This window comes from Motacilla alba, chromosome 4, assembly GCF_015832195.1.
Source record: "Motacilla alba alba isolate MOTALB_02 chromosome 4, Motacilla_alba_V1.0_pri, whole genome shotgun sequence".
NCBI classification, from domain to species: domain Eukaryota; kingdom Metazoa; phylum Chordata; class Aves; order Passeriformes; family Motacillidae; genus Motacilla; species Motacilla alba.
Window position 1 is genome coordinate 52,263,594 of NC_052019.1, and position 7,779 is coordinate 52,271,372.

Genomic DNA, 7,779 nt, shown 5'->3' on the forward strand with positions numbered 1-7,779 from the left:
GTTTTTGGTCTGTCCTAGAACAGGGCAGTTTGGTGTACCTTTGACATCTGCAGTGGGAAGCTACTGCTCCACATTTTTTCCCCTTCCTGTCTCTTCCATAGGTAAACAAAGAACAAGGTGGGGAAGTAAACTAATTTTAGACAAAGTATGTAGGCAGCTTGTAGAATACCTCAGGACTAACCAATTAAATGTGGAAGAAGGCTGGAGAATTTGCATCCTGGCAGCTTTTCCATTAGTGTTAAAATTTACTTCTTCTCCTGTCCCAAGCCTGTTTACACCTGGTGAATTCCCAGGTGATTCCATATTTTTAAAGCAATTTCCCGTTTTGATTTTTTGTAAATATCTTTCACTGCTTGCTGTTTATGGTGTCTGTCTTACTTATTTACAAAGCCACCTATCCAACTATTTTGCTAATATGCAATACTAAACTGTAACGGGACTGCCTGAACTCATTTCTTCAGGACAAATTGCATTAGCACAAGGCAGTTTTAAAGGTAACAGAAAATATTACAGCATGTCTTAATGACACGCAGCACAGTGCTCTGATTTCTAAAAAGGCACTTCAGCACTGTGACTCCTATAACATAAAGCATGTTTATTGAAAGTACTACCAAAAATTGGAAAGGATGAGTTAGTAAATGAGCTTCTTTGTTTAAAGTGACAGTTTCTCCTCAACTTCTTCTTTGAACATGCATTTGCCTCCTTAACTAGGCCATCCAATAAAGTAATGAAAATATGTATTTTGGGACTGGGAAAACCACAAGGTTTATAAATGGAACGAAGACTTAAAATTCCATATAGAGAGTCCTAAAAAGAACTGAAAAATCCTAAATCATAATTCTACTACCATTCCTAAATTCTAGCTCTCAGAGGCAGTCACTTGGATTTAAAGTTGTATGCAATATAAATTGATAATTTAAATTGCCTCAGCACTGGCTTATTCTCTTAAGTAATTACAGCAAAGTGAAGTACCCTTCAGTGTTTCTCAAATAAGAAAACAGTTTGTAGACTTGGCAATTCTGTTCATCTTTATACAAAAGTAAATGAGACTTGAATTAGAAGTAATTCCCGAATATGTGATTAATTTTATGTACATTTTACATATAAATGTCTTCTACCATTCCTCCTCAAAGAACACAGGTCTAAAATACATTAGAAGGGTATCAGGAGATAAGGTTGCTGCCTGCCAGTCATTTGGAAACCAACAGAAGCAAATTTATGAGCACTGTAGAATATGCAGAGTACTTATTACATTTTTTGTTTACATGCACACACTTCAGGATCAATACTTCAGTCTGAAAAACAGCAAAGGATTCTACAGTCATGACATAAAGAGAATAAAGAAGGCTTCAAAAGGCTTTTTCAGTACAGCTTTATGTAGTTGTTAAATATAACTCAGAAAAACATCCTTTCTTAGCAGAGCATACCATTTCGATTGAAGTGTTTTACTTTATCTAAATAATTTATTAACATATTGCACTTCCTTTATTCTTGTCTCATGAAATACTCAATCTTTGTTCGTGAATGGCATTGGATTTTCAAGTTATCTAACTTACAATATTTCACAATAATTTCCTTTTAAAATAACTCGTAGAAAAGCAAGCTGACTGTTCTCAGGAGAAAGGTGGGAATGGAAAGAAAGGATGTAACTGAGGTTACAAGCAAAGCTGGCTGCGACCCAAGAATTCTACCAGCTGAACTACTGAATTAATTGTTGGCTTGAATTCTCATTATATACTGCTTCAAAATTATACTGCACAATTAAGCTGGCAATCTAATATTCTAACTACACCTTAGATTTTCTGTATAGTACCCAGCAGTGAAATCCAAGAACTAATTAGATAGTTAATTTGAATCCTTGTTCATTGTTTTAATAACTTTTAATGCAAGACTTTGTTATTTGCTGCTGTCTTAACTCAAAATCCCTTTTAATTCCTCCCTTCCCTCCAATTTGAACAAACATGGTGGGAGGATGTCATATGAGTGATATAGTATTTCAACATATGAATGATTCACTAATTCTTGGTCAGTAATTCACAATTAGGTTTCCAACTAGTAGTTCTAAGTTTTTAGATCTACTTGGAAAGATGAATCACAGATGTGCTCAATTATGTGATGCAGGGCTGCAGTTCTTAGCTGCACGTCAAGCAGTCTCATAACACTTCTGTGAGCCACCACTGGGACCTTGTCAGAGGGTATTTGCTTTTGTAGCAGTCCATCAGCACACCTTTCCAATCCCTCCAAGAGCTGCCTGTTAAGTAATGGTTTAGTTCAGCACTTGAGCAGAAGTTAGACTCAATGCATTCGTCTGCCAGGGCCAACGCAGTTACAAATGTGTTTCCAAATGCTTGCTGACAACATGGCAAATGCTTCAAGTCTCTTAGCCAGCTTTATCACAGAACACAGAGGCTCTCAATGGCACTAGGAATAAAAGGTAAATGAAAACTGTCAATTCAAAACAACTTTTCCTCATATAAATTAGACTTTGTATGAACAAATGGATTGGGACTTGTTTTCTTCCACACTTGGTCAACAACTATACTTCTCAGTTCTGAGCTCAGGTGTCAAAGCTCAAAGGATTAGCAGCAGGGAAGAAAGAAAAAAGGGAGGGTAGGAACTAAGGAAAGAATACTTGAGGTGTTTTCTCCTCTTGCCTTGCTGCAACAGACCAGTACTTCAAATACACTGCAAGCGATCCTTGGCCTGCTAAGGAACCTACTGCACAATGCTCCTCATAAAGGATAACATGAGCCAGAATAAAACCTTAGTCCAACATAATTTAACCTAAAAATCTAAAGACAGTGGTGTTAGAAAATGCAGAGAATAAAGAAAAAATATATACTGTAGATATAAGATTCCTGGCCAAGTTGAAATATTTTTTTCCCACCAATGGTTTTACACTCATTCTATGAAGACAGTAAACTTTCATAGTCCTACTAATAATTAAACACCACACGGACAGGAAATAAAGTAACATAACTTGCTCTCTGCTTTGATTAAAGTAACATGAGAATATACTTCACTCCATAACATATACATAGAAGCACTAGCATGTATGAAACCATTGACCCAATCACTGTTCTGCTCAATATATACTGAGCAAACATAATGACATCTGAAAGAATTTAAATGCAAAGAGATACTACACCAAACATGTAAGGGTAAAAGCTTCTGGTTTGCAGTGATTTCTACATAGTTAAATAGATTCCACTCATGCTGTTTCCCAGGTATGAAAAGCACAGTGCCCAAGATTACACATAAAAACTCTACTCCTTGTTAAATAATCTCTGTGCTTTTGTAAACACTGTTCTCTTAGAGGTCCACATATTTCACTTATAAAGGCAGCTTTTTCTGGGAGCTTGAATCAGGAACTCTATTGTCAATCGATGGTTAGTTGTTAGGGTTTTTCTGAGGGAGGAAAGAAAGAAAGCAGTTTCATTGCCAAGCTAACAATATAAACCCCTCAGCACGCAGTGCTTTAATGAAAGCTCATTTCCACTCAAGCTAGTTTGAAATAAATAGCACAGGTACCTCAGCAGTATCATAAGTCCCACACAGGCTACCCAAGCCCATTTGAGTGCCTGTGTACTCAGGCACTGCTGTGTAGATAAGCCCTAAAATGTGACACGGTACTGAGATGACCCCTTGCAGTCCCAAAGCAGTGCCTAGTAATTGACAATGCATGTTTACCACAGCAGATCCTGTACAATTGTCAGGAATAAAAATCCAAAGATGCATAGATAAGAAAAAGCAGCTCCCTGCCTCACTTCATATGCTCTGATATCACTACAGGGAGATCGTAGATGTGACTTTCCCTGGAGCCACCTGCAACTCCTGTCTTCAGCCCTGCTGCTGACAGGGAGCCACAGTTTGATGACCCTGCTCACCTCCGCTTCTCTTTCTGCACTTATGCCTCTCCCTGAGGCTGCCTGACATGGCCCCAGCCACTGAGGTCAAGCCCAAGGCTGTTTGGTTAAATGATGCACTCCCTGGGGCTGCCCTTGGGGCTGCTGCACACTCTGCATTCAGAAAATGTGGCAGGGTATGCAACTCTCTGTGTGTCTGTGTGTGTGTCTGTGTCTTGTGTGTACTTCTGCACAAGCAACATGCAGGAACATCTATGACAACATCAGCTGGTCATGCACCATGAGACAGTTACACTATCACATGTGGAATCTGTGCTTTCCAAGGAATCTCTGCTATGAACTTCATCTTTCTTTTAATCCATGGCCTAGATGAAACAAGAAACTTATCCCAGACTACACAGTCCCTCTACTCCTATGAATGTAAGCACATATGAGACACACAGACCTGTGGGGCGAAGGATGGAGAGAGAGAATAAGGAAATGTTAGTTTTTCTTTTTTGTCAGTCAGGGCTTTGTCCCTTGTACAAAAATTAATCCACTCTGTCACTAAGTTCTTATTTTCACCAGTATTTTGAGAATTTGCTCTTTGACATCCTACTGAATTTATCTAGCACATGAATTTGGTGAATTTATTTTAAATTTACATTCCTCTACGGATAGTCTGAAAGCAGGAGATTATTATTCTATGTGTATCATGTTTATTTATTTCCATGAGAATACAGAAAGGAAGTATTGAAGTTTATCTGGAATAAATAAACAAGGTATAAATATGCATTCTTAATTTCCCTTAAAAAGAGGTATTACCCTAAATTGGTCCTGATTTTTTAAGAATGTAGCTGAAATCTATCTTACATAAAGACATAACTGTAAAGCTTCACCACAATTAGGATTTTTCTGCAGTTTTGCTTTTGAAACTGTACCAATATATTTATGCATATAACATTTATAACAAATTGGTAATACCTACTCAAAATTAGTGCTGATTGCATCATATTACGGAAATGTCTGTGAAAAATGTAATTAATAACAGATCAGTTTTTTCCCCATACATTTATTCCATTATTTCTGAATATTTTACCGCGGCATGATTACATGTCTCACCCTTGTATCAGGCAATTTTGATTCCTCAGTGGGTTCCAAACTTACTTATTTCAAGGTATTTACTAATTTCCTTCTGAAAAAAAAAAACAAAAAACAACACTGAATGGTGACAAAAACAATTATTGGGGAAAGCATGCTTCTTTTTCAGAAGAGAACTGGAATTGAAGTATAAAGAATTTTTTTCCAGCACCAGGACATTTTTGAAGGTGTGTTTCTATCACTACACACAAACTACCTTACACAGAAGCCAGCTATTGCACAGCTAACAAAAATGTTATAACCACAGTCTTCCATTTAAATTAAGAAATAAAAGGTATGGATGCAGGTATGGATAGCTTGCATTCCATGGCCGAAAATGCAAGCCTAGCTGCTTGGTTTGCTTTCCCTTGGAAACTGCTTTCAACAGCACCAAGGCCTGGACCTTCCACAGGCTGAAAAACTCCCCTCAGTTTGAACTTGCTCAGTTCTAGTGAAGGACAATGACCCCTGCCAAAACTCAGGCTTGGGGTTGAGCTCACACTACGATACAGTGACAAACCTGCCACACTGCAAAACTCACCAGGTCTCCCAGTGGGATAATCCTACCCCACGGTAGGATGACAGCATGAAGTCATCTCTCTGAACTAATTAATGTACTTTGAAGCCAACTGGATTCTGGGGTAAGAAGAAAAAAAGGGGGTGGGGTTGTAAATTCTTACTGAAAATACTTGCTATTTTCCCAATTCTCTTGAGATGGTATCTCTGGTGAAAGATAACCACCAGAAGCAGCAAGGAGAGATAAGGTGTATCACAGAGAATACTGACAGCGTTCTAAGAAATAACAGGAAAATATGTAAGAGAAATATTTGCAAGTGTAGCTCATTCTGGCTAGTACAGTTTGGGTTTCTCCAGGAACAGAGACAGAAATTATGGTGCAGATGAGGGATGAATTTAGGTGATTGGGAAGACACTGAAATGTGAAATAATATAAAAAAAAAAAAAAAAAAAAAAAAAAAAAAAAAGAGAAAATCATGCTGTCTTGGATGCTACCTGTTGCAAACTTGCCCATTTAGAAGTAAAGCTGATGTGGCCACAACTAGTTTTATAATTTTTAGACTGTGCTGTTCACTGGGCTGAACAAATTGCTTTCCAGGGCATTGGAAGGAAACATCTGGGGCCACAACTGGGACATACTTGGAAAGCTCAAGCAAATCCCACATCAGAAATCACCTACAAAATACCTGAATAGTTGGCTTCTATCTTGAAAGAGCTGCAGCAACACAATCCTGACATAGACACTCAGGGCTCCAAAGCAAATATTCATTTCAGGACTCCCAGCACATTGCACATAGAGATTGAAGAAAATTACTTCCTTAATCCTGAATTCATATCAGTTACATCTTCAACAACCCACAATAAAGCTTTCCTAAGCCTTCAGGCAGAATAAGAAAAGAGGAAAAGTTTCTTACCACACAGGACTGTAATAAGAAAAACCCAAAAAAAAAATAAAAATAAAAAAGCAAAGAAACCCCAACAATACCCAAAAACAAACCAACAAAAAAACCAAACAAAAAACCCACAAACAAACAAACCAATAACAACAAAACAGTTTCAGAATGTCAGCAGATATCAGCAGAACATAGGTCTAAGGCACTATTCATCATATTTGAAATGTCATGGCAGTCTCTAAGTTCCCACTGACTGGAAAAGGGAAAAGATAACCCCCATTTTCAAAAAGGAAAAAAAAGCAAGACCCAGGTACCTATGGGCTGGTCACTCTCACCTGAGTGCCCACCAAGATCAGGGAGCAGATTCCCCTGGAAACTTTGGTAAGACACGTAGAAAGTAAGGATGTGATTTTTGACAGCCACCGGGGCTTCACTACAAGAAAATCACACATGACAAATTTCCTGGCCTTCTACAATGGAGTTACAGTGGTGGTGGGTGAGAGAAGAGCAACTGAAATCCTCTGCTTGGAATTGTGTAAAGTGTTTGACACTGTCCCACATGATGTCTTCATCTTTAAACTGAAGAAATACGAATCTGATGCATGGACCACTTGCTGGATAAGGAATTGCCTGGATGGTTGCACCTAAAGAGTTGTGGTCAGTGGCTCAGTGTCCAGGTGGAGCTCAGTGACAAGTGGTGACCTCAGGGGTGGGTGTTGGGACCAGCCCTGTTTAACATCACTGTCGGTGACAGGGACAGTGGGATCGCGAGCAGCATTCAGCCACTGGTCATCTCCCAGTGCGTCAGATGAAAAATTCTATCTTTTGCAAACATTTGGCTCTCAAATGCCATGTTACGGGAGGGTTCTTCCACAAAACATATGCAGAGAATAAACAAATAAATAAAACCAGCCCAAAGCCATAGGGACCATGTCTGCAGTGTGAGTAATGCAGTTACAATACTTCTTTCCTATATATCACCTCTCATCTGACATTACTTTCAACACATACATTATTCAAGCTTCATAATATGCTCAGGCTCCAGAAAATTTAAATTTGAGTTTGTTTTTCCACTATAAAATGATTTGATCATTCCATAACTACTTTCTCAAGAAAATCTCATTGCAACTTTGTTTCCAAAGTTGATTTTTTAAAAAATTGCTTAATATCAGTGTCATGAAGATTGCCCTCTCTTAGATACTGGCAAGATGTGTTCATAAAATTCAGAAGGAAGCAGTTCTACATATTAGAAATAAATCTTCAGCTATAGACAAGTCCAAAATTTCAATAAAAACTGAAGAATGTGAAATCAACAGACCTATTTCATTATCCTTGTAGATGAAGACAAAGGAGAGACACTAACTACATATAATGCATATAAATGA

At 38.1% G+C, this 7,779-nt stretch overlaps 1 protein-coding gene across 5 annotated transcripts in view; it reads right to left on the reverse strand.

Annotated features, from left to right (window-relative positions):
- CCSER1 (coiled-coil serine rich protein 1) overlaps positions 1 to 7,779 on the reverse strand; it is a 615,878-nt gene that overhangs the window by 161,515 nt on the left and 446,584 nt on the right. The gene's annotated exons all lie outside the window — the stretch shown is intronic.